Raw genomic sequence first — 27,360 nt, forward strand, 5'->3', positions numbered from 1 at the left:
TTTACCAAATCAGGTTCAACACACGACCTTTACCAACTGAACACATTCCCACGATCCTGTTCATCACTCAGATGACAGACCATACACAATTCTAAGCATAGCATGCATAGCAGGATAAGGCACATCATGGCTCAAGCATCTACCAGGTATGCTAGGTTGCAAGGTTCAGCTATTTACTTTGACAAGGACAAGTCATGCGAAGGAAGTGGGTTCAGCTAACGTGATAAAAGCAGTGAAAGCATTTGACCTAATGTAGTAAGTAAGAGGAGGAGCGAGAATATGGGATTATCGGGATGATCAAAATGGTTGCTTGCCTTGTTGCTCAGCAGAGGGGTGATATCCGTCAGTCGGAAAATCAGACGTATCCAGAGCGGCGGAGCCTACCAGAATAACAACAAACAATCAATATCAAACATATGCAACAAAATGATGCATGAAATGCAATGTAGCATGGTTTGAAATGACTAGCAGAACCCTTTGGGGTGATCTTGATTTGAAATCATAATTCAATTATCATTTGATTTATAATTTATCAACTTCTTTTAATTGATTTGACCTGATGCTGTTTCATAACTTTGCTTTTCATGCATGAAAATAGCACCATTGGATTCCTTGGATTTTTCTGACCCATTTACATATATTATTTGTCAAATTTGGAGTTATATTCAAATTTCTATGAATTTCCAAATTTTGAACTTATTCTGGAATTATTTTTAAACATAAAGGCTTTTATTGCATCAGCATGACATCAGCAGGTCCAACTGGCCGTCGAAAGTCAAGCCTGACCAGTGGGACCCACTGGTCAGTGACTCTAGCCAGTTTTAATTTAGATTTAACTTAATTAGTTAATTAATAGAGAAGGACCCACGTGTCAGTGTCTGTTTAAGTTAATTAAATAACTTATTTTTTTATTTTTACTAAACTTAATTAGCCAGGGGCTGGCCCCACCTGTCATAGGCTCAGGGGGGTCAAATCCACCGGCGGCAAGGTCGATCTCGCCGGCGGTGAGCCTCCAGCGACCACCAGAACGGTAGAGGGGCTCGGAAATGCATCTCCGATGACCAAACTTCACGCGGAGGGCACTAAACGAACGACACTTCACCTGCGGCTCCAGTTTTGCATGCAACAGGGGATGAAATGGCCGGAGATGACGCCGGTGACGAGCTTGGCTGCGGCCGAAGCTCGGGCTATGTCGGGATCGACGAAACCGAAGGCAAAACGAGCGTGGCTTAGCTCCTAGAGCACCTACGCGTCGCACTGAAGCCATTGGTGGCCTCAGATGACCAGCCGTTCACCGGAGAGCTACCGACGACGAGGTCCCGCAGGGGATCTCGTCGGGCTCCGGTGGAATCGGGGCCTAGAGGAAAGGCCTGAGCTCACAGGGAGTGCAGAGGCGTCGAGAGTGGGCGCGGGGATGGCCTGAGGAGGAAGAACGACGGCGGCGAACTCCGGTGACCCGAGGAGGAAGATGACGGCATCACGGCATCTCAGGGGTTCTTGGCGTCGCACGACTAGCTGGGGAGCTTCAGGGAGCGAAGGTGAATCCGTTGCGCGGTTCAGGAGAGAGGGAGAAGGGCTGGAGCGACAGCGAGCTCGAGCTCAAGCTTCGGTCATGTCGGCCGAGAGGGGTAGAAGAGAGCAGGGCGAATGAGGAGGGGATGAGCTCGGGGAGGCCTCGAGGAGCTTATCCCCGTTCGTGGTAGCGCGACGCGGTGGCTAGGCAGGCACACGGCTGCGTGGGCGCGCTGGGGAACATGGCGGCCACCTCCTGCTCCGACTGGCAGGAGGAAGACGACAAGCTAAGGTGGGATGGGCCTCAGGTAAGCGCTAGATAGGTCTTTTACATTTTCTTTCCTTTCTGTTTTCTGTTTTATTCTTTCTGATATTGTTTAATTTATTTTTGGCTCCAAACTATTCCTAAAAATAGTTTGAAAAATACCAGAGTGTTAGTTGGAATATTTCCAACCACTCATAAAGTTTTCAACATTTTTGGAAACTTTGAACTATTTGAAATCAAATATATAATTGATTGCAGTAGCTTTTAAGTTAAATTTAAAATGCCATAGATAGTTTGAAAATAATTTTCATCTCTAATATTTTGTTTTCAACACTTATCAGAAATATTGGACTTTTAATGAAGGCCATTTTGGATTCATTGATTTTGCACTTGTTGGAATTCTTTTGAATAAGAAGTGGCTAAGGTTTTGCTTTGGATTTCACCACTTCTTTTTGGTTTATTTTCATTTCTTGAATGCAGTGAAAGAAGACATGAGCACAAGTTGTTAAACCCTAACAGGGAATGCAGGGATGTGACAGTCGACACGTCTGGCGACCTTGCTGGACTTGTTTTACCTTTCTTGAGCGTCTTGTGCGAGGGATTCCGAGGATGCTTTGCGTTATCTCGAGGTTGAGGTTTTCCAAAAGGAAGCCAAGGAGATCACGGGTTTCCCTGATCGAGGTCATTCTGTCGCAGCGTGTGGTAGTTTGTGATGGACTAGTTGGAGCACTCCTGCAGGGTTAAATCTTTCGCAAAGCCGTGCCCGCGGTTATGTGGCAACGTGAAAACTTTGTTTAACATTCGGTTCTAGATAACTTGAAGTAAGCTTAATTAAAACTTGTGAACTGAGTGTGTAACCGTGACTGTCTCTTTCGTGAGCTCCTTCTTTGATCGAGGACATGGTGGGGTTATGTGTGACGTAAGTAGGTGATCAGGATCATTCATTTGATCATCAGTAGATCGCGTCCGGTATGCGTAGATCCTCCCCCTTTTTATTCTTGTACTTGTAAGTTAGCCACCTCAAATAAATGCTTAGTCGCCTGCTGCAGCCTTACCACTCGAATATACCTCACCCATTAAGCTTTGCTAGTCTTGATACCTTTGGAAATGAGACTGCCGAGTCCCTGTGGCTCATAGCTTACTACAACACTAGTTGCAGGTACAGGTAAGGAGTTGCTTTGATGTGAGCGCAATGATTGTTCATTTGGAGTTCATTTTCTTCTTCTTCGTCGATCTAGGATGGGTTCTAGGACGGCAGCGTGGGATAGTAAGGATGGACGTCATTCTTTTATCGTTTGTTTTCGTCCATAGACGAGCCCTGCTCTTTTTTATGATGATTGTATGTATTGTACTGATGTGACTTTGTTATAGCTTGTAGCGACTGTAAGCCAACTCCTTGTACTCATCTTTTCAGTACATGTACTTGTAACTATATCCATTCTTGCGAAACGATGAGATGCTTTTCTATCCCTTTTGAGGCCCTCGCGCCCAAATAAGCATAGGACTGCATCTTGGGCGTAACAGTATCCAACACAACCGCTCACCAATGTTCATCTTCGTCCACTAGTCACACTACGTCCTGGTATTATTCATCATCACCATGAGTTAGACCAAGCCTGAGAACAAGGTTGTCGAGGATACAACAGCCGCAACGGCTTTAACATGGCCGGCCGGAGGGTATAATTAGTTTATCAGTCTCCTCTTTACTTTTGTGTTTGTCGTACTTGTTGTTCACTTAGATGTATTTGTTGTATGTGTAGTACATGCTTACATGGTTAAATGCCAATATGAATAAATAGTATTAGCGCCATGCTTATGCTTTATTTATGTATTAAATCAATCAAAAATTGCTAATTTATTAAACACTCTGGGTACCTAATTTTGTAGGCAATTTTTGATTCATGACTTTTCTACAACATTCAAATTTAACATGTTTATGCGTTAGACATTTTAAGCGTTGGTAAACAAAAACTATCTTGTGGCTCACAATGATGAACATGTTCTAGATCGTTGGTGGTCCTCCTGAAGGAACATTACTCCTGTAGAGGATAAGTGCGATCGGAGAACAACTAGTTGACGCATATCTACATATGTAGCTTGCCAAGAAACTGTTAGATCCGAGCGAAGGTAAGTAAAGCACAACAGATGTTTGAAGTGAGATGTATGTCATGGAGCAGTTCTATGATTATAGTATGGTTGAGAACTGCCCCATACTGGACCAGATTCATAAGATACAGTGGATCATTAAGGAGCTCAAACTCCTTAAGTGTGAGTAGCCAGACAAGTTTATCGCGAGATGCATAATTGCTAAACTCCGTCCTTCCCGGAGGAGCTTTGTGACACGTCCATTTTGCATCACCATCAACTACTATATTTTATAATATTTTAATAATATATTTCACGTTCCGATGTAATTGTAATGCGCTCTGTCTTTTAAAATGCAAGATTTACAAAGAGAGGGGAATTGCCAGACAACTTGAAATGTGGACATAAAATGCAATAGAAGAAAAGGAAACTTTTCGGAGATCAAAATCAACATGGGATTTTGAGGAATTATTTTGGAATATATTTAGTATTATGGAGCGAAGATGGGCCAGAGGGGACCCACTAGACATCCATGCGGTTTGGTGGGTCGACCGACCCCTAGCCACGCTCCATGGACGTGTGGGGCCCTAGTGCCTCATCTCATGATCTCCATTTTCCTTAAATTCATATTTACCCTAGAAAAAATCACTAATAATCCTTGTGAATTTCCGTTGCACTCTGCGAGGCAAAACTTTGGCGGAGCACTTTTGCTCTCTAGTGGAGTGATTCTTCTGGGGAAACCTACCCTCACAGGGAGAAATTAAAGCCTTCAACATCATCAAGACTCCAATTCTCGTGGGGATCATCATATTCATCAACATCTTCACCAACACCCTCTCATCTCCAGACCCTAGTTCTTCCCTTTTGTTCAGTCTTTCTATCAAACCTTAGATTGATAACTGGGAGTACTTATGAGTGTTGATTATACCTTCTTATTGATGCATAGGACATTTATTGGTGAAAAATTGTTGAGTACATATTGTCCATCATATATTATACGTACTGATCATGACCCATATGATGAGTTCTGAGTAGTTCCATTTGTTCTTGAGGACATGGAAGAAGTCTTGTTGCTATTAATCACGTGAAGTTCATTACCTCTCAATGTTTTGATGATATGTTGTGTTTTCCTTACTCTACTCGTGTTATGTGAACGCTTACTAGCTAACACTTCACCATCTTTGGGACTAGGGAAGGCATTATGTATTTAGTTCCTAGATGATGGGTTGCGGGAGTAATAATACCCAATCCCTAGTTTATGAATTTTTTCGTGAGGGCCTTTTTTGGATCCTATTGCTTAATAATATGGATATATTTATCTGAATTACTTCTCTAGGATTTGTGGATTCTTACATGGAGGATGTCATGGTTTTGTCACGGCAGATGTCCTCGTGAAATGACATAAAGATGGAGCCATCACACCTTGGTGGCGAGTCAAAGGGGGTGAGCAAAAGCGAGACTCAAATTTACCCAGGTTCGGCCCCTCGTGTGGAGGTAAAAGCCTACGTCCTGCTTTGCGTGGATTGATGATGGTTTCGATTACAAGGGGGCGTAACTCGCCTGACCTGGCTGATTTCTAACCTGCCCTATCTTCCCTAGGGACTCGCCTTTATATACAGGTCGAGACCCTAGGGTTTACAAGATTCCTGGCCATCCTACAAATCGCAACTTTCCCTATCTTTAAGTCACCGTGTCTTCCAAGACTAGGAACTCCCTTGGCAGTCTATCTTCTGTATAGCTTCTTGAACCGCCATCTGGCTCCTGGGCCAAGGGCCGCACTTCCAATGTTGAGTCGCCCCTTTGATGAACCGGCCCACCTAGGGTGGGTTATACCGCAGGTAATATCCCCAACATTAGGCCCCAGATTGTCTTGAATTCATTCACGTCAGTAAGCCTTCACCCACTTGGGCCGACTTATACCATCCTTTCTTTTCGACGAATGATAAGCCGCCATTCGTTATGAATTTGTTTGACCCGCCAGGTAATCTTTGATGACATCACCCTATCCCCTTAATTCCGGCATTTTTAATGCCATAACCACCCAATGGATCTTTTGCTCCACATTTACTTATCCCAAAACCCAAGCGCCATCACTGCAGATTCTCGACTTGCCGCCTCGATCCCCGCTCTGGCCGCCTCGATTCCTGCTCTGGCCGCCTCGATTCCCGCTCCGGCTGCCTCGATTCTGATTCTGGCTCTCTAAATAGCCGCAGGGGGAATAGGGGGGCACCGTCACCTACCCCCACTTCGGCCTCCTCGCGAACTTCGTCTTCCTCGTGCCCTTCATCTTCCTTGCGTCAGCATCTCGGCTTCCTCACCGGCCCCTGAAGCTTCACCACCTACCGTGGGTTCCTGGGCGTCTTCAAGCCGACAAAAGGTGCGAAGTTCTCCGCGTCCGTCTCCGGCGCCGTCTCCTTCCTCAGGTAAACACATTTCCCCATTAGGGTTAGACCGAGAACGCCATTGCCCCCGCAAGCTAGCTTTGAAACGCAACGAACGTCCCTTTTTGCTCCAGATCTGCTTCATATTCTTACGGTAGATTTTCGCAGTAGCAAATCATGGTCACTTATTGCATCTCTCCGTCACCTTAAGTTCTTGCGCCGTAGATCCAGACAATAGTACTGCCGCTTCTTTCCGTTCATAGCCTTCATCATTTTATCAAGTATTATTCTTTGAATTTGGTCCGTCCGTAGATCCGCAATTCACTGCTTGTTTTTACAAACAGGTTTGTCCGTCTTCCGGGAATATCCTTACGGCAAAAGACCTTTGAGTGTCGCCGCTCATCTCCTTCCATCACAACGACTTAGACTTATCACCATAGCTACGCCCCCTTTTTTCCAGTTGAAGGGCGAGTCGCAATACCTTAAATATGTTTTCATAAATCACCCAACTAGCGAGTTCGAATGCCTTCGCATCCATATTTTGTCACCTATTGGCGAGTCACAAAGTCCTTCTCAGACACATCGTAGATCCGAACTGGCGAGTTACCGTACTTCATGGTCCTCACTGAACCGCCTTGTTTCCTCTCTCTCCTTTTTTTTGTAGTCACGGTTGTTGTTTCGAAATGCAATTGGTTACCAACCAAGATTGATGATGCTATTCTCGAGAAATTCATTAAGTCGGGTCACCTCAATAGTAAGGAAGTCATTGGATGGCGAACCGCCCCGGGTGAGTTGATCCCCAACCCTGCCGACGGAGAAGTAGTCATTTTCACTGACTATCTTGAACGAGGTTTTAAACCGCCTGGGTCAAAGTTTTTCCGAGACGTTCTGCATTTCCTTAACGTTCATCCTCAAGACTTGGGACCCAACTCCATCAGCAATCTCTGCTAGTTTCAAGTGTTTTATGAGGTATACCTGCAAAAACAGCCCACAGTTCCTTTATTTTGGAACTTCTTTCATTTGAACCGCCATACTAAATTTACCAACGGACCCAATCATGAACTTGGAGGAGTCAATATCTAGAGACGCCGTGAGTGCGGATTTCTATTAGTCCTCCTGCCCAGCCATCCCAAAGGCTGGGCTGAGTCATGGTTTTATTGTCGCGACACCTCTCCACCTGGCGAGAACCCACTTCCGGGTTTCAGAGAGGATGGATAGCCCATGGATTTCAAACTACCCGAGAAGCTCACAAAAGAAGAAGAATCTGAATTCATCCCCATCTTCTCCGAGTAACGGTCCTTGACCAATAACGGACTCATTGGGATTGATCTGTTCCGTTACTGGGTGGAATGGAACATTCTTCCCTTGAGTCGCCGAGACGGGTTAATGTGTGAATATGATGGTAGCGTAGACCATCCGCAATGCTTCCACCACAAAAACCTCACAGAGAGGGACATTGTTGGTGTAATTAAGAAGCTAACCGGCGAGTCTTTGGAAGAATGCGCCAAAATCGGGCTCAAGGCCTTCTGCCGCTCCAACCCGGCTCCGCCAGTAAGAATCTGAGCCGCCCTCCTTTACCTTATAAATACACTTGCCAATGCTCTCGGTTTGAAATTTTATTCTGTTCACCAGAAAGATGATCCCTTTTGGCGAAGGGGTCCAAAAGTGACAACCCAGAGGAACACCAAACCACCACCAAAGAAGAAGAAGGAAGCAGGCAAAGGCAAGGCCGCCGCCAAGGATTCATCTATTGTCGGCGAGTCACGAGCTGTCGAGGAACAGTTAGAGGTAAAACTTCCCCTTTACTTTACATCTTTATGTTCCGACTCATGCTTATACCATGTGTCTTTATGTGTAGGGCGATGAGAACGAGAGCCAAGATGATGCGGTTGAGGTAATTTCTATTTCTTCCGACTCACCTTCCCCTTCCCCTAGGCCAGTCAGACAGATCTGTGGGAAAGTCCCCATGTCTCACCCATATGCTTATATGGACCCTGATTTCCTTTTGAAGAAGGCAAGATATAGTCCCAAGAGCAAAACCCGGAGCCACTCTGGCGACTTAATTTCCGGGCTGCTTGAGAAGACAACCGGTCGGAAGCGCACAAGAAAGGTACACTTTTGTTTAAACACAGTTTTCTTTGTGGAAAATACAATTCTCAACTTCCTTAATCTTCAAACTTTTATTCTGTCAGACTTCTCCCCCTTCATCTGGCGACTCGGCAATGTTAGCTCTCCTGCCAATGATCCGTGTGCAAGGGTGAGTTCCTTTGTTAACTCTCTTTCTTTTTAATAACGATATTTGCCCTAATCTTGGTGCCCTTATCTCAGAGCACAAGCAAAGAAAAGAAAGACTGGCCACTTATCTTCTGCTCCTAGGACGACTGAAGTCTTAGGCACGAGCGCCTCTGTCCCAGAGCTTGATGAGGACCAAGTGGCAGCTCATGATGTTCCTGTGGATGATATCCCCGACGTCCGGGATGACTCGCCCGCCATTTTGAATGAAACTGCTAACAGGGTTAACCCACCGAGCCCTCTCAAGGCGACTAAAGACCCAGATGCTGTCATAATCACTGGCACTGGATACTCCACACCTTCGGCGGCGGTGCTATCCAAGCATACCTCAAAGGAATCTCATCCTTCCGCCGAACAAGATGTCAGTAAGTTGAAGCTTCCCTAGTATGAGAAGCTGAAATTTGATCAACTCTGCTTTGGCTTCGCAAATCGCCTAGAGACGAGTTATGAAATGAACAAAAGCTTGATTCAACACATGAAAGTTAAACATGAGGTACGTCTATTATGTATTCTCTTCCTCTCATTAGCCTTCCAATAGACTAGTCTTTGCTTGATGGAAGTATTGTTGTTGGAATGTCTATCAGACCCATATCTGTCCATAGCCCCCAAGGGTCGGGTTATCTTTTTCAAAGATGCGTCGGGTCTTGTATATAATTAAAATCTTCAACCTGTAGCCCCTAAGGGATGGGTCATCTTTTGAAAGATGAGCCGGGTCTTGTATTTAGTTAAAAATCTTCAACCTGTAGCCCCCAAGGGCCGGGTCATCTTTTGAAAGATGAGCCAGGTCTTGTATTTAGTGAAAGTTCTTCAACCTGTAGCCCCCAAGGGCCGGGTCATCTTTTGAAAGATGAGCCGGGTCTTGTATTTAGTTAAAATTCTTCAACCTGTAGCCCCCAAGGGCCGGGTCATCTGTTGAAAGATGAGCTAGGTCTTGAATATTGTATGACTTTGAATAGAATCATACATTAGCTCCCAAGTGTCTGGAATATTGGTTGCAATAATTTTAAAACTTGTCTCCCCAAATTTTGTTTTGCAGGAATTTGTGACCCAGACTGAGTTAGCTTTAGCCGACTTAAGGAAGAATCTAGCCGAACAACTAAATGCACGGTCTGAGTCGGAGAGGAAATATCACTTGGTTCTGACTGAACTGGAAAGAATGAAAGCTGATCACCAGAAACTGGAGAGGAAAGGCAAAGCCGACCAAGTCGCCATCCTGAAGCGGGCTGAGCAAGCCGAGGGAAAATTAGAAGCCGCAAAGCAAGAACTCTCCGGCTTGAAAAAGCACATCTCCAACATGACTCTTGCCATGTTTGGTAAGTATTAACGCTTCTTTATTGCAAAATGAGTCTAATCTCCCAAGACTATCAAACACTGATGTGTCCTTTGTAGGTTCACGAGCCGCCAATCTCCAAGATGACTGCATGCTGAAGCTAAAGGCTATGTATACCTTCACCGAGCAGTTATATACAGGGGGCGTGCTGACAAATAAAGCAGTGATGGGAAGCAAAGAGCCAGTTAAATCCATCAAGCACATGCTCAGCTACCTGTCCACGTTGCCTCCTCAAATAGAGGAGCTGAAGAGATCAGTCGTCCGGAAGGGAGTCCTGAACACCCTAAGCCGGTGTTTGGCCTATGCTCCGAAGCTGAAACCAGAAGAGGTAGCTGCTGGCTATCCTGAACTGAAAGACGACGGGTTGGAGTTCACCGAGGAGGACTACCACCGAGTAATCAAGGAATCCCGCTTCGCGGCCACTCAACTGGTAGTCGGCTTCTATTTAAACAAATACCAAGCCGCATATGATGATAAGAACAAGAAGGTGACTCCTCCCTCGTACGAAATTACTAGCTTGGCTCCTAGCCAGCCCAAGAATCCTTTTGACCTTGACGTGGATCTATCCCTCTTCCTTGATGATGAAGATGAGTTCGTCGCCTTATCCAAGTGTAATTGGAAGCTGGGCGACTTACAAATTGAAGTTGGAGAGAGCTCGAGGCAAGGTGACCCAGAGGCGGCTTGAGTCTTCTCAAGATGTAATCTTTGCCTTTAAAAGATAATCTGATCCTTTCTTCATCGGGGGATGCCGCCCGACTTGGCCATGCGAGCCATGTAATAGCTTGTTAGATTTTGTACGGAAACAATCGGTCACTCGTGCCTTTTGATTGACCTTCCTGAATAACTTATTCCTTTAGTCTATTCATGAATCGCCCTTTTAAAAAGCTCTGGCTTTGATAAGCAAGGAAGTGTGATAGTTCGACATAAAAGCCCTCAACCTGTGTGTCAGAAAAACGTAAGCCGACTCAGTGAGTTATGGCAAAGGATAAACCAGCCCCATGGGTTATGGGAAAAATAAACAAGCCCTTTGGATTATGGCAAATAGTAGTTAAAAACTGGCCCAATGAGTCGTGGCGAGTTATAAACAAAAGCCGACTCAAAGATATTATGAAACCTTGTGGTCGTGCCATCAAGAAATAAAATTCGTCGACTGAATGAGCTGTGACAGGACAAGACGAGTTTGCATAACTCTAGTGTTACCCCTAGAAGGCTTTTGCAGCAGCCTATACTATTTAGACCGGCTGATCAGGCGTGAGTCAGGCTTCAGTGAACCAATGGTTTCCATATTCTCCATGTGTGGCTCCGGCCGGTACCTTTTATGTTTTAACCAAGGCGAGTTCAGGGTCCAAATGACGGATTGACTCACCCAGATACATAGGTCCATGTGGCGACTTGTCCAACAGATAGTCTAGTATAACCATTTGTAATGCGGTAATTTTTCGCTAGCCAAGAGGGTATTCAGGCTGAACTTAGTGAGTGGAAGCCCCCAAGTGACCTATGATTGAGGAAAAGTCGGGCATAGGATTGCAGAAGCGTGTACGCTCTTACTGCAAAAGGACTTGGGAACTGGTAGCCCCCAAGTAAGCCGGCTTAATTCTCAAAATCATATAAGGTGCCTATGTTTGAACCGTGCAACGTGGCGACTGGTCCTCTTTGGCTCATCAAGGCCCTGTTTTGAAATAAGTGCAGCATGGCGACTTCTGCTCTTTGGCCTTGATAGCGTTCATGTTTGGACGACTTATAGAACAATGAAGACTCATGCTTTCTGAAGCTGAAATGACAAAGGACCCCAAAGTTCGTGGGTCCCGGCTTTATTGCTTTCATAAATAATGGATTACATTTTCTGAAATTTGGAAAAAAGAAAGGTGCCCATGGCTATAAGTGTAGTAAGGCCGCAGTTGGGCTATATTCCAGGGGCGAGTTGTCTCAACCTCTGTAGTTGCCGATCTGGGCAAAGATCCACCAAGTAGTATGAGCCGTTTCGCAGATTCTTGCTAATGACAAACGGTCATTCCCACGGAGGTGATAGTTTGTGCATACCAGTGTGATCTTCAATCAAAGGGAGCACCAAGTCGCCCTCTTGAAAAGTCCGGCTCTTGACACGGCGGCTGTGGTAGCGTCGCAAGTCTTGTTCGTAGATCGCCGACACTGACGCGTCCAAGTCACATTCTTCCTCCAAAGCATCCAACGAGTCTTGTCGTGCCAGCTCGTTGTCCTGTTCCACATAGGCGGCGAATCGCGGTGAATCGTGTCTGATGTCGCTGATACGTCCCCAACGTATCTATAATTTTTGATGGTTCCATGCTATTATCTTGTCAACTTTGGATGTTTTATATGCATGAATATGCTATTTTATATCTTTTTTGGGACTAACCTGTTAACTCTGTGCCAAGTGTCAGTTTCTATTTTTTCCGTGTTTTTGACCCTTTTTCAGACGGAGTCCAAATGGAATAAAACTTTGCGATGATTTTTTTGGACCAAAAGAGACCCCCGAAGGTTTGGAAGAAGGCGAGAAGAGCCACGAGGGAGTCACAAGCTCGGGAGGCGCGACCCCCCCTAGGCCGCACCTACCAGGCTTGTGACCTCCTCGTGGGCCCAACCGACGTAATTCCACCACCATAAATTCCTATAAATACAAAACCCCCCAAAAAGAAACCTAGACCGGGAGTTCCGCCGCCGCAAGCCTCTATAGCCACCAAAAACCAATCTGGAGCCCGTTCCGGCACCCTGTCGGAGGGGGAATCCATCTCCGGTGGTCATCTTCATCATCCCGACGATCTCCATGACGAGGAGGGAGTAGTCCACCCTCGGGGCTGAGGGTATGTACCAGTAGCTATGTGTTTGATCTCTCTCTCTCTCTCGTGTTCTTGAGATGTCATGATCTCGATGTACCGCGTGCTTTGCTACTATAGTTGGATCTTATGATGTTCTTCCCCCTCTCCCTTCTTGTAATGAATTGAGTTTCCCCTTTGAAGTTATCTTATCGGATTGAGACTTTGAGAACACTTGATGTATGTCTTGCACGTGTCTATCTGTGGTGATCAACTTGCGGGTTTGTGACAATGGGAACCTATGCATATGGGTTGGCACACATTTGGATATTCATGTGAGTACTCGATGTATGTTTTGGTGATCAACTTGCGGGTTTCGTGACATTGGGAACCTATGCATATGGGTTGACACACGTTTTGACTCTCTGGTAGAAACTTCGGGGCATTCTTTAATTGGGGAACGTCGCATGGGAAACAAAAATTTTCCTACGCGCACGAAGACCTATCATGGTGATGCCCATCTACGAGAGGGGATGAGTGATCTACGTACCCTTGTAGACCATACAACAGAAGCGTTAGAGAACGCGGTTGATGTAGTGGAACGTCCTCATGTCCCTCGATCCGCCCCGTGAACAATCCCGCGATCAGTCCCACGATCTAGTACCGAACGGACGACACCTCCGCGTTCAGCACATGTACAACTCGACGATGATCTCGGCCTTCTTGATCCAGCAAGAGAGACGGAGAGGTAGAAGAGTTCTCCGGCAGCGTGACGGCGCTCCGGAGGTTGGTGATGACCTTGTCTCAGCAGGGCTCCGCCCGAGCTCCGCAGAAACGCGATCTAGAGGAAAAACCGTGGAGGTATGTGGTCGGGCTGCCGTGGAAAAGTCGTCTCAAATCAGCCCCAATACCTCCGTATATATAGGTGGGAGGGAGAGGACCTTGCCTTGGGGCTCAAGGAGCCCCAAGGGGGTCGTCCGAGTCCAAGGGGGGAAGGCTCCCCCCCAAACCGAGTTGGACTTGGTTTGGTGGGTGGGAGTCCTTCCCTTCCTTCCCACCTCCCTTTTTTTTCTTTCTCTTTGATTTTTCTTTGTATGGCGCATAGGGCCCTTTTGGGCTGTCCCACCAGCCCACTAAGGGCTGGTGCGCCACCCTCATGGCCTATGGGCTTCCCCGGGGTGGGTTGCCCCCCCCGGTGAACTCCCGTAACCCATTCGTCATTCCCGGTACATTCCCGGTAACTCCGAAAACCTTCCGGTAATCAAATGAGGTCATCCTATATATCAATCTTCATTTCCGGACCATTCCGGAAACCCTCGTGACGTCCATGATCTCATCTGGGACTCCGAACAACATTCGGTAACCAACGATATAACTCAAATACACATAAAACAACGTCGAACCTTAAGTGTGCAGACCCTGCGGGTTCGAGAACTATGTAGACATGACCCGAGTGACTCCTCGGTCAATATCCAATAGCGGGACCTGGATGCCCATATTGGATCTTACATATTCTACGAAGATCTTATCGTTCGAACCTCAGTGCCAAGGATTCATATAATCCCGTATGTCATTCCCTTTGTTCTTCGGTATGTTACTTGCCCGAGATTCGATCGTCAGTATCCGCATACCTATTTCAATCTCGTCTATCGGCAAGTCTCTTTACTCGTTCCGTAATACAAGATCCCACAACTTACACTAAGTTACATTGCTTGCAAGGCTTGTGTGTGATGTTGTATTACTGAGTGGGCCCCGAGATACCTCTCCGTCACACGGAGTGACAAATCCCAGTCTTGATCCATACTAACTCAACTAACACCTTCGGAGATACCTGTAGAGCATCTTTATAGTCACCCAGTTACGTTGCGACGTTTGATACACACAAAGCATTCCTCCGGTGTCAGTGAGTTATATGATCTCATGGTCATAGGAATAAATACTTGACACACAGAAAACAGTAGCAACAAAATGACACGATCAACATGCTACGTCTATTAGTTTGGGTCTAGTCCATCACGTGATTCTCCCAATGATGTGATCCAGTTATCAAGCAACAACACTTTGTTCATAATCAGAAGACACTGACTATCACTGATTAACTGGCTAGCCAACTAGAGGCATGCTAGGGACGGTGTTTCGTCTATGTATCCACACATGTAAATGAGTCTTCATTCAATACAATTATAGCATGGATAATAAACTATTATCTTGATACAGGAATTATAATAATAACTATACATTTATTATTGCCTCTAGGGCATAATTCCAACAGTCTCCCACTTGCACTAGAGTCAATAATCTAGCCCTCACATCACCATGTGAATTACATTGTAATAAATCTAACACCCATACAGTTCTGGTGTCGATCATGTTTTGGCTGTGGAAGAGGTTTAGTCAGCGGGTCTGCTACATTCAGATCCGTGTGCACTTTGCATATATTTACGTCCTCTCCCTCGACGTAGTCGCGGATGAGGTTGAAGCGTCGTTTGATGTGTCTGGTCTTCTTGTGAAACCGTGGTTCCTTTGCTAAGGCAATGGCACCCGTGTTATCACAAAACAAGGTTATTGGATTCAGTGCGCTTGGCACCACTCCAAGATCTGTCATGAACTGCTTCATCCAGACACCCTCCTTAGCCGCCTCCGAGGCAGCCATGTACTCCGCTTCACATGTAGAATCTGCTACGACGCTTTGCTTGGAACTGCACCAGCTTACCGCACCCCCATTAAGAATAAATACGTATCCGGTTTGCGACTTAGAGTCGTCCGGATCTGTGTCAAAGCTTGCATCGACGTAACCTTTTACGGCGAGCTCTTCGTCACCTCCATACACGAGAAACATCTCCTTAGTCCTTTTCAGGTACTTCAGGATATTCTTGACCGCTGTCCAGTGATCCACTCCTGGATTACTCTGGAACCTACGTGCCATACTTATGGCCAGGCTAACATCCGGTCTAGTGCACAACATCGCATACATGATAGAACCTATGGCTGAAGCATAGGGGACGGAACGCATATGCTCTCTATCTTCATCAGTTGCTGGGCACTGAGTCTTACTCAATCTCGTACCTTGTAGAACTGGCAAGAACCCTTTCTTGGACTGTTCCATTTTGAACCTCTTCAAAACTTTATCAAGGTATGTGCTTTGTGAAAGTCCTATCAGGCGTTTTGATCTATCCCTATAGATCTTAATGCCTAGAATGTAATCAGCTTCTCCTAGGTCCTTCATAGAGAAACTTTTATTCAAGTAACCTTTTATGCTCTCCAAAAACTCCATGTTGTTTCCAATCAGCAATATGTCATCCACATATAATATTAGAAACGCCACAGAGCTCCCACTCACTTTTTTGTAAATACAAGATTCTCCGACCACTTGTATAAACCCAAATGCTTTGATCACCTCATCAAAGCGTTTGTTCCAACTCCAAGATGCTTGCACCAGTCCATAAATGGATCGCTCGAGCTTGCACACCTTGTTAGCATTCTCAGGATCGACAAAACCTTCGGGTTGTATCATATACAACTGTTCCTTAAGGAAACCGTTAAGGAACGCCGTTTTGACATCCATCTGCCAGATCTCATAATCGAAAAATGCAGCTATTGCTAACACGATTCTGACGGACTTAATCATCGCTACGGGTGAGAAAGTCTCATCGTAGTCAACTCCTTGAACTTGTGAAAAACCCTTTGCCACAAGTCGAGCTTTATAAACGGTCACATTGCCGTCAGCGTCCGTCTTCCTCTTAAAGATCCATTTGTTCTGAATAGCCTTGCGGCCCTCGGGTAGTACCTCCAAAGTCCACACTTTGTTCTCATACATGGATCCTATCTCGGATTTCATGGCTTCTAGCCATTTGTTGGAATCTGGGCCCACCATTGCTTCTTCATAATTTGCAGGTTCATTGTTGTCTAGCAACATGATTGATAAGACGGGATTACTGTACCACTCTGGAGCAGCATGTGGTCTCGTCGACCTGCGTGGTTCGACAGAAACTTGATCTGGAGTTTCATGATCATCATCATGAACTTCCTCCTCAACCGGTGTCGCAATGACAGAGGTTTCCCCTTGCCCTGTGCCACCATCCAGAGGGATGAGAGGTTGGACAACCTCGTCAAGTTCTATCTTCCTCCCACTCAATTCTCTCGAGAGAAACTCCTTCTCGAGAAAAGCTCCGTTTTTAGCAACAAACACTTTGCCCTCGGATTTGAGATAGAAGGTGTACCCAACTGTCTCTTTTGGGTAACCTATGAAGACGCACTTTTCCGCTTTGGGTTCCAGCTTTTCAGGCTGAAGCTTTTTGACATAAGCATCACATCCCCAAACTTTAAGAAACGACAACTTTGGCCTTTTGCCATACCACAGTTCGTATGGTGTCGTCTCAACGGATTTTGATGGTGCCCTATTTAAAGTGAATGCAGCTGTTTCTAATGCATAACCCCAAAACGATAACGGCAAATCGGTAAGAGACATCATAGATCGCACCATCTCTAACAAAGTACGATTACGACGTTCGGACACACCATTACGCTGTGGTGTTCCAGGCGGTGTTAACTGTGAAACAATTCCACATTGTCTTAAGTGAGTACCAAACTCGAAACTCAGATATTCACCCCCACGATCAGACCGTAGGAACTTGATCTTCTTGTTATGATGATTTTCCACTTCACTCTGAAATTGCTTGAACTTTTCAAATGTTTCAGACTTGTGCTTCATCAAGTAGACATAACCATATCTACTTAAATCGTTAGTGAAGGTGAGAAAATAACGATATCCACCGCGTGCCTCCACGCTCATCGGACCACACACATCGGTATGTACGATTTCCAATAAGTCACTTGCACGCTCCATTGTTCCTGAGAACGGAGTCTTAGTCATCTTACCCATGAGGCATGGTTCGCACGTGTCAAGTGAATCAAAGTCAAGTGACTCCAAAAGTCCATCAGCATGGAGTTTCTTCATGCGCTTTACACCAATATGACCTAAGCGGCAGTGCCACAAAAATATGGCACTATCATTGTTAACTCTAACTCTTTTGGTCTCCATGTTATGTATATGCGTATCGCTATCAAGATTCAATATGAACAATCCTCTCACATTCGGTGCATGACCATAAAAGATGTTACTCACAGAAATAGAACAACCATTATTCTCTGACTTAAAAGAGTAACCGTCTCGCAATAAACAAGATCCAGATATAATGTTCATGCTCAACGCAGGCACTAAATAACAATGGTTTAAGTTCATCACTAATCCTGATGGTAACTGAAGTGACACTGTGCCGACGGCGATTGCATCAACCTTGGAACCATTTCCTACGCGCATCGTCACTTCATCTTTTGCCAGCCTTCGTCTATTCCGCAGTTCCTGTTGCGAGTTGCAAATATGAGCAACAAAACCGGTATCGAATACCCAGGCACTACTGCGAGAGCCAGTTAAGTACACATCAATAACATGTATATCAAATATACCTGATTTTTCTTTGGCCGCCTTCTTATCTGCAGATACTTGGGGCAATTGCGCTTCCAGTGACCCATACCCTTGCAATAGTAACACTCCGTTTCAGGCTTAGGTCCAGCTTTGGGTTTCTTCGTCGGAGTGGCAACAGGCTTGCCGCTCTTCTTCGAATTGCCCTTCTTGCCTTTGCCGTTTCTCTTGAAACTAGTGGTCTTATTCACCATCAACACTTGATGCTCTTTACGGAGTTCAGACTCTGTGACTTTCAGCATCGCAAACAACTCGCCAGGAGACTTGTTCATCCCTTGCATGTTGTAGTTCAACACAAAGCCTTTATAGCTTGGCGGCAGTGATTGAAGGATTCTGTCAGTGATAGCTTCTTGCGGGAGTTCAATCCCTAGCTCAGCTAGACGGTTTGAGTACCCAGACATTTTGAGCACATGTTCACTGACAGACGAGTTTTCCTCCATCTTGCAAGCATAGAATTTATCGGAGGTCTCATACCTCTCGATCCGGGCGTTCTTCTGAAAGATAAACTTCAACTCCTGGAACATCTCAAATGCTCCATGACGCTCAAAGCGACGTTGAAGTCCCGGTTCTAAGCCATACAAAACTGCACATTGAACTATTGAGTAGTCCTCCTTACGTGTTAACCAAGCGTTCTTAACATCCTGATCAGCCGTAGCGGGTGGTTCATCTCCAAATGCAGCATTAAGGACATAATCCTTCTTCCCAGCTTGTAAGATTAGCTTAAGATTACGAGCCCAGTCTACAAAGTTGCTTCCATCATCTTTCAACTTAGCTTTCTCTAGGAACGTATTAAAATTCAGGATGACTGTCGCGTGAGCCATGATCTACAACACAAATATATTCAAAGTGGACTTAGACTATGTTCAAGATAATTAGAGTTTAACTAAATCAAATTGTTCGCTAAACTCCCACTCAAAGAATACATCTCTCTAGTCATTTGAGTGGTTCATGATACACTTACACTAGCTCAAGTCCGATCATCACGTGAGTTGAGTATAGTTTCAGTGGTAAGCATCCCTATGCTAATCATATCATCTATATGATTCATGATCGACCTTTCGGTCTCATGTGTTCCGAGGCCATGTCTGCACATGCTAGGCTCGTCAAGCTTAACCCGAGTGTTCCGCGTGCGCAACTGTTTTGCACCCGTTGTATGTGAACGTTGAGTCTATCACACCCGATCATCACGTGGTGTCTCGAAACGATGAACTGTAGCAACGGTGCACAGTTGGGGAGAACACAATTTCGTCTTGAAATTTTAGTGAGAGATCACCTCATAATGCTACCGTCGTCCTAAGAAAAATAAGGTGCATAAAAGGATTAACATCACATGCAATTCATAAGTGACATGATATGGCCATCATCACGTGCTTCTTGATCTTCATCACTAAAGCACCGGCACGATCTTCTTGTCACCGGCGCCACGCCATGATCTCCATCAACGTGTTGCCATCGGGGTTGTCGTGCTACTCATGCTATTACTACTAAAGCTACATCCTAGCAAAATAGTAAACGCATCTGCAAGCACAAACGTTAGTATAAAGACAACCCTATGGCTCCTGCCGGTTGCCGTACCATCGACGTGCAAGTCGATATTTCTATTACAGCATGATCATCTCATACATCCAATATGTCACATCACATCGTTGGCCATATCACATCACAAGCATACCCTGCAAAAAGAAGTTAGACGTCCTCTAATTTTGTATATATCCCGGTAACTCCGAAAAACTTTCCGGTAATCAAATGAGGTCATCCTATATATCAATCTTCGTTTCTGGACCATTCCGGAAACCCTCGTGACGTCCGTGATCTCATCTGGGACTCCGAACAACATTCGGTAACCAACCATATAACTCAAATACACATAAAACAACGTCGAACCTTAAGTGTGCAGACCCTGCGGGTTCGAGAACTATGTAGACATGACCCGAGTGACTCTTTGATCAATATCCAATAGCGGGACCTGGATGCCCATATTGGATCCTACATATTCTACGAAGATCTTATCGTTTGAACCTCAGTGCCAAGGATTCATATAATCCCGTATGTCATTCCCTTTGTCCTTCGGTATGTTACTTGCCCGAGATTCGATCGTTAGTATCCGCATACCTATTTCAATCTCGTCTATCGGCAAGTCTCTTTACTCGTTCTGTAATACAAGATCCCGCAACTTACACTAAGTTACATTGCTTGCAAGGCTTGTGTGTGATGTTGTATTACCGAGTGGGCCCCGAGATACCTCTCCGTCACACGGAGTGACAAATCCCAGTCTTGATCCATACTAACTCAACTAACACCTTCGGAGATACCTGTAGAGCATCTTTATAGTCACCCAGTTACGTTGCGACGTTTGATACACACAAAGCATTCCTCCGGTGTCAGTGAGTTATATGATCTCATGGTCATAGGAATAAATACTTGACACGCAGAAAACAGTAGCAACAAAATGACACGATCAACATGCTACGTCTATTAGTTTGGGTCTAGTCCATCACGTGATTCTCCTAATGACGTGATCCAGTTATCAAGCAACAACACCTTGTTCATAATCAGAAGACACTGACTATCTTTAATCAACTGGCTAGCCAACTAGAGGCTTGCTAGGGATGGTGTTTTGTCTATGTATCCACACATGTAAATGAGTCTTCATTCAATACAATTATAGCATGGATAATAAACGATTATCTTCATACAGGAATTATAATAATAGCTATATTTATTATTGCCTCTAGGGCATAATTCCAACATCTTTGAAGTCTATGTGTTGGTTGAATAGATGATTATGAGATTGTGTGATGCATATCATATAATCATGCCCACGGATACTTGAGGTGACAATGGAGTATCTAGGTGACATTAGGGTCTTGGTTGATATGTGTCTTAAGGTGTTATTCTAATACGAACTCTATGATGGGTCGAACGGAAAGAATAGCTTCGTGTTATTTTACTACGGACTCTTGAATAGATCGATCAGAAAGAATAACTTTGTGGTGGTTTCGTACCCGACAATAATATCTTCATTTGTTCTCCGCTATTAGTGACTTTGGAGTGACTCTTTGTCGCATGTTGAGGGCTAGTTATGTGATACAATTATGTTAACATTGTTGAGAGAACTTCACTAGTGAGAGTATGGACCCTAGGCCTTGTTTCCACGCATTGCAATACTGTTCGTGCTCACTTTTGTTACTAGTTACCTTGCTGTTTTTGTAATTTCAGATTACAAAAACCTATATCTACCATCCATATTGCACTTGTATCACCATCTCTTCGCCGAACTAGTGCACCTATACAACTTACCATTGTATTGGGTGTGTTAGGGACACAAGAGACTCTTTGTTATTTGGTTGCAGGGTTGCTTGAGAGAGACCATCTTCATCCTACGTCTCCCACTGATTGATAAACCTTAGGTCACACACTTGAGGGAAAATTGCTACTCTCCTACAAACCTCTGCACTTGGAGGCCCAACAACGTCTACAAGGAGAAGGTTGCGTAGTAGACATCAGTCGCTTGGTAACACATCTTCTGCCCCGTAGACCAGAAAGAAAGGAGTAAAACCCATGGAGCGATTTGGAGTTGTCCTGATGCTCCGTAATACTAAGGGAAATTGTTCCACCCAACACCCTGGAGTACATTCCAAAGGTACCATGAGCCGAGACTTAATTCCCCGCAATATTTCCTGGTTCGCCCTTTCTACCTGCCCATTAGACTAGGGATGTGCGACCGCAGAGACGTGAAGCCGGATATGTTCTCATGAGCAAAAACTCTTGCATTGCACCTTTGGATAAATTAGTACCATTGTCAGTTATGATACTATGGGGGTATCCAAACCTGAAAATCATTTTTTTAAGAATTTGACAATCGTATCTGCATCACAGCTACTAACGGGCTCTGCCTCAACCCACTTAGTAAACTTGTCAACCGCCACCAATAGGTGTGTATTTTTATTAGACGACATCTTGAAAGGGCCAACCATGTCAAGCCCCCAGACTGCAAACGACCAAGTGATTGGTATCATCCGCAATTCAGAGCCGGCACGTGCATGTGACGTCCAAATTTCTAGCAGCCATCACATCGGCGAACTATCTCCTCTGCGTCTGCATGTGCCGTCAGCCAATAGAACCCATGTCTGAAGGCCTTAGAAACCAAAGATCGAGACCCAACATAATGACCACAGTCGCCTGCATGAATCTCATTGAAGATCATTCATCCTTCTTCAGGAGAGACGCACCTTTGAAATACCCCTGAGGTGCTTCGTTTGTGCAACTCGCCATTGTGTATGACCATGGAATTACACCGACGGACGATTTGGCGAGCCAATAGTTCATCTGCGGGTAACTTGCCTCGGGTGAGATACGCCCATAGGGAGCCGCCCAATCCGGAGTAGCATGAAGAGACGCCACGAGTTGAGACTCGGGGTCCTGCACCGCCAAGTCTTCTTCTGAAGGCAGTCTCACCGAAGGGTTATGCAATACATCCAAAAAGACATTGGGAAGAACCGGCTTACGTTGTGAACCGAGATGGGAAACACCATCCACTTCTTCATTAAGTCGCCGGTCGATGCGATCCACTTGATAACCATGAAAATGACCTGCTACATCTAACACAGCTCGTCTGTAAGCCACCATTAAGAGATCCCTTGAATCCCAGGTGCGAGAAACCTGATGTGCCACCAAATCTGAGTCACCCAAACATCTGACTTGTGTGAGGTTCATCTCTTTGGAAGTCGCCATCCATGGAGCAAGGCTTCATACTCTGCTGCATTGTTGGTACATGGGAACATGAGCCGAAGGACATAGCAAAACTTGTCACCTTGAGGCGAAGTTATCACCACGCCAGCCCCTGAACCTTCGAGTTTCCTAGATCCATCGAAATAGATGGTACAATAAGTATGATCGGGCCTATCCTCTAGGATTTGGAACTCGGTCGAATCATTGATGAACTCCACTAGTGCTTGAGATTTAATGGCCGTCCGGGGTGTATACCGCACGTGATGGGGCCCTAACTCGATGGCCCACTTAGCAATCCGTCCTGTTGCTTCTCGATTTCGTATGATGTCGCCAAGGGGAAGAAATGACGACTGTGATGGGGTGTTCCTGGAAGTAGTGCTTCAGCTTCCGACTTGCCAGAAACACCCCAAAGACTAGCTTCTGCCAATGCGGTAGCGTTGGTTGGAGAGGGTCAGGACCTTGCTGATAAAATACACTAGTCGTTGGACTAGATACTACTTTCCTTCTTCCTTCCGCTGGACAACCACTGCCACGCTAACTTCCTTGGAAATGGCCGCGATGTACACGAGCATAGGCTCCTTGTCCGTCAGAGCCGCCAATACTCGCGGGTTAACTAATTGTCGCTTCAAGGCTTCAAAGGCTTCGTTGGCTTCGTCTGTCCATACGAATTGATCAGTTTTCTTGAGCAGCTAATAGAGAGGGATGGCCTTCTCCCCGAGGCGACTTATAAAGCGGCTCAGAGCTGCGATACGGCCCTTCATGCGCTGGACTTGGTTAATGTTAGCCGGTTTCCCCAGTGAAGTAATTGCTTCAATTTTGTCCAGGTTAGCTTCAATGCCATGTTCCGACACCAAAAAGCCCAATAACTTTCCTGCGGGAACACCAAACACACACTTGGTGGGATTAAGCCTCATCTGGTAGACGCGCAAGTTGTCAAAAGTCTCCTTGAGATCCTCCAAGAGCGACTCCTTCTTTTGAGATCTGACCACGATGTCGTGCATGTACGCGTGGACATTACGATCGATCTGGTTATGCAAACAATTTTGGCTGCAACGTTGGTAAGTCGCCCCCGCGCTCTTGAGCCCGAACGACATAGACACGTAATAGAAAGCTCTGAAGGGGGGGGGGGGGGTTATGAAGGATGTCTTCTCCTGGTCTGCCACCGCCATCTTGATCTGGTGGTACCTTGAATAAGCATCCAAGAAACACAAACGCTCGCAACCCGCCGTTGAATCAATAATTTGATCAATGTGGGAAGGGCGAAGGGGTCCTTCGGATAGGCTCTGTTGAGGTCAGTGTAGTCGATGCACATGCGGAAAGTGCCGTTCTTTTTTAACACCAGGACCGGGTTAGCCAGCCATTCAGGATGGAAAACCTCGATGATAAACCCGGCGGCCAAAAGCCGGGCGACTTCCTCTCTGATCGCCTTACGATGCTCTTCATTAAACCTGCGAAGGTACTGCCGGACTGGTTTGACTTTGGGGTTAGTATTAAGATGGTGCTCGGGGAATTCTCTCGGTACACCTCGCATGTCAGAAGGTTTCCATGCGAAGATGTCCCGATTCTTATGGATGAATTCGATGAGCACGCTTTCCTATTTGGGATCCAGACCCGCCCCAATAGTGAACTTCTTGGTGGAGTCGCCAGGCGTGAAGTCTATGGACCTTGGTATTGTCCGTCGGTTTAAACTTGAGGGGAGGCTCAGAGTCGGTGGTTGGCCTCTTGAGCGCCATCATGTCTGCCGGATCAACATTGGCTTGGTGAAACTTGAGCTCTTCGGCCGCGCAAGCCAACTCGGCATAAGTTGCATTCTTGGGCTATCTTCGTGTCTCCACTGATGGTAATAGGTCAATTTGGGCCAGGCATCTTGAGTTTGAGATAAACATAACATGGGCGGGCCATGAATCAGGTGTAAGCCAGCCTTCCAAAGAACGCATGGTAGGGGCTCTTGATTTTGACCACCTCGAACATGAGAGACTCGCTCCTATAATTGGACTCTGTGCCAAAGACCACGTTAAGTTTAATCCGCCCAATTGGATATACCGACTTACCGGGGACGATGCCGTGGAAGACCGTGGACAATGGCATCAAGTCTTTCTCCAAAATATTCATCAGTCGGAAAGTATCAAAGTATAAGATGTTAATGTTGCTGCCTCCATCCATGAGGACCTTGGAAAGGGTGTAACCCCCGACTTGGGGAGCCACGACCAAAGACAAGTTGCCAGGGTTATCTACTCGGGGCGGGTGATCCTGCCTGCTCCAGGTTATGGGCTGTTCAGACCAGTGAAGGTACCGGGGGAGCACCGGCTCGACCACGCTGAAGGTTCTATGTTTCACCTTCTGATCTTGCTTGCAGGTGCTGGTAGTGAACACGTGATACTGCCTGCTGCTCAGTTGCTTAGGGTTATTCTGAAAACCTCCAAGATCATCCTATCGCTGGAGATCCCCTTGCGGGGGTGGTTGCTGAAACACTTCTGGCGGGTTGTACCGCTGGTTGTGAACTTGGTATTGTCCAGCGTTGGGTTGCGACCCGCCCTGTGGTCCTGGGTTAGGAAAGCTGCCGAACGGGCTTTGGCGTGACCCGGGCGTGCCGGGTTGCTCCTGTCGCTGGCCCTGATCACCGCCCTGACCCCTTCTGAGCACCTCGGCTCGGAATTCCTGCATCACATAGCAATCCTCCCAAGAGTGAGTCGCCGGTCCCTCCGCCGTGGCATGCTGTGGACAAGGGCCTTTGAGGATCTCGTGATAATTGCGCGGCTTCTTCCCACTGTAGCTTCGCTTCTTCTGGCACTGGTTTCCGTTGCCGGTATTGGTATTAGCGACGAAATCTGTAGGACCTTCCAGTTGTCTCTTTTTGCCTTGCCTACCATGATGGTGGTTGCCCCGGCCCTGAAACTGAGAATGGCCCTTCGATGACTCGCCCTTCCCGGAGGTGCTAGTTTTGTTGTCATCCTCTCCAAGATCCTTGGTGTCATCCGACTCAGCATATCTAGTGAGGGTGTCCATCAACTCGCCTATGTCATGTACTTTTCGCTTAAGTCGCCCCAGCTTCAGAACCAGAGGCTCGTAATGACAGTTTTTTCTCCAGGATCAATACTGCCCGAGCCGCCAAGATTCCCTCTGATGAATGAATAACTTCTGCGACTCGCCGAGTCCAATGATGGGCCGACTCATCCGGCCGCTGAACGTAGTGTTGCAGGTTGACAATGGTCATCGGGCGTTTGCAAGTCCCTCTGAAATTCTTGATGAAGCGCTCTTTCAGCTCTGCCCAGGTGTTGATGGAGTTAGGCGGTAAGTTTTTTAACCATGCATGTGCCGTTCCTTCAAGCATCATAGTGAAATACTTGGCACAAACCGCCTCATTTACGTCGCGCATGTCCATCGCGAGTTCGTAACTCTCGATCCATGACCCTGGTTCGAGATCTGGCGAGTAATTAGGCACCTTCCTAGGTCCTTTGAAGTCCTTCGGCATCTGCTCATTGCGCAGAGCCGGCGCAAGACATGAAACTCCAATGTGCTTACCTCCGGTGTCGAGAGGCGCGTGAGGTGTCGAGTGATACGTCTCCAACGTATTTATAATTTTTGATGGTTTCATGCTATTATCTTGTCAAACTTTGGATGTTTTGTATGCCTTTTTTTATCTTTTTTGGGACTAACTTATTAACTCAGTGCCAAGTGCCAGTTCCTGTTTTTCCTTGTTTTTGACCCTTTCGAGAGGAGGATTTTGAACGGAGTCCAAACGGAATAAAACTTCCGAAAAGATTTTTTCCGAAATAGAAGACGATCGGGAGACTTGAAAACCAAGGCAGAGGGTCACCAGGGACTCCACAAGCCCTCATGGCGCGGCGAGGGGGGCCTGCGCCTCCCATGCTTGTGGGCTCCCTGGGCCTCCTCTGCCCTAGGTCTTTCGCCTATATATTTCCTGAAATCCCAGAAAAAATCAGGAGATCATCGAAAGTACTTTTTCACCGCGCAAGCTTCTGTCTCCGCAAGATCCCATCTAGGGCACGTTCTGGTGCCCTACCCGAGGGGGGATTCAGATACGGAGGGCTTCTTCATCAACACCATGACCTCTCCGATGATGCATGAGTAGTTCACCATAGACCTACGGGTCCATATCTAGTAGCTAGATTGCTTCTTCTCTCTCTTGGATCTTCAATACAAAGTTCTCCATGATCTTCATGGAGATCTATCCAATGTAATCTTCTTTTGCGGTGTGTTTGTCGAGATCCGATGAATTGTGGATTTATGATCAGATTATCTATGAATCTTATTCGAGTTTCTACTAATCTCTTATATGCATGATTTCATATCCTTGTAATTCTCTTCGAGTTCTGGGTTTTGTTTGGCCAACTTGATCTATGATTCTTGCAATGGGAGAAGTGCTTGGTTTTGGGTTCATACCGTGCGGTGACCTCACCCAGTGACATAAGGGGTAGCAAGGCACGCATCATGTTGTTGCCATCAAGGGTAAAAAGATGGGGTTTTCATCATTGGTTTGAGTTTATCCC

Source organism: Hordeum vulgare, chromosome 6H (genome assembly GCF_904849725.1).
Source record: "Hordeum vulgare subsp. vulgare chromosome 6H, MorexV3_pseudomolecules_assembly, whole genome shotgun sequence".
Taxonomy (NCBI): domain Eukaryota; kingdom Viridiplantae; phylum Streptophyta; class Magnoliopsida; order Poales; family Poaceae; genus Hordeum; species Hordeum vulgare.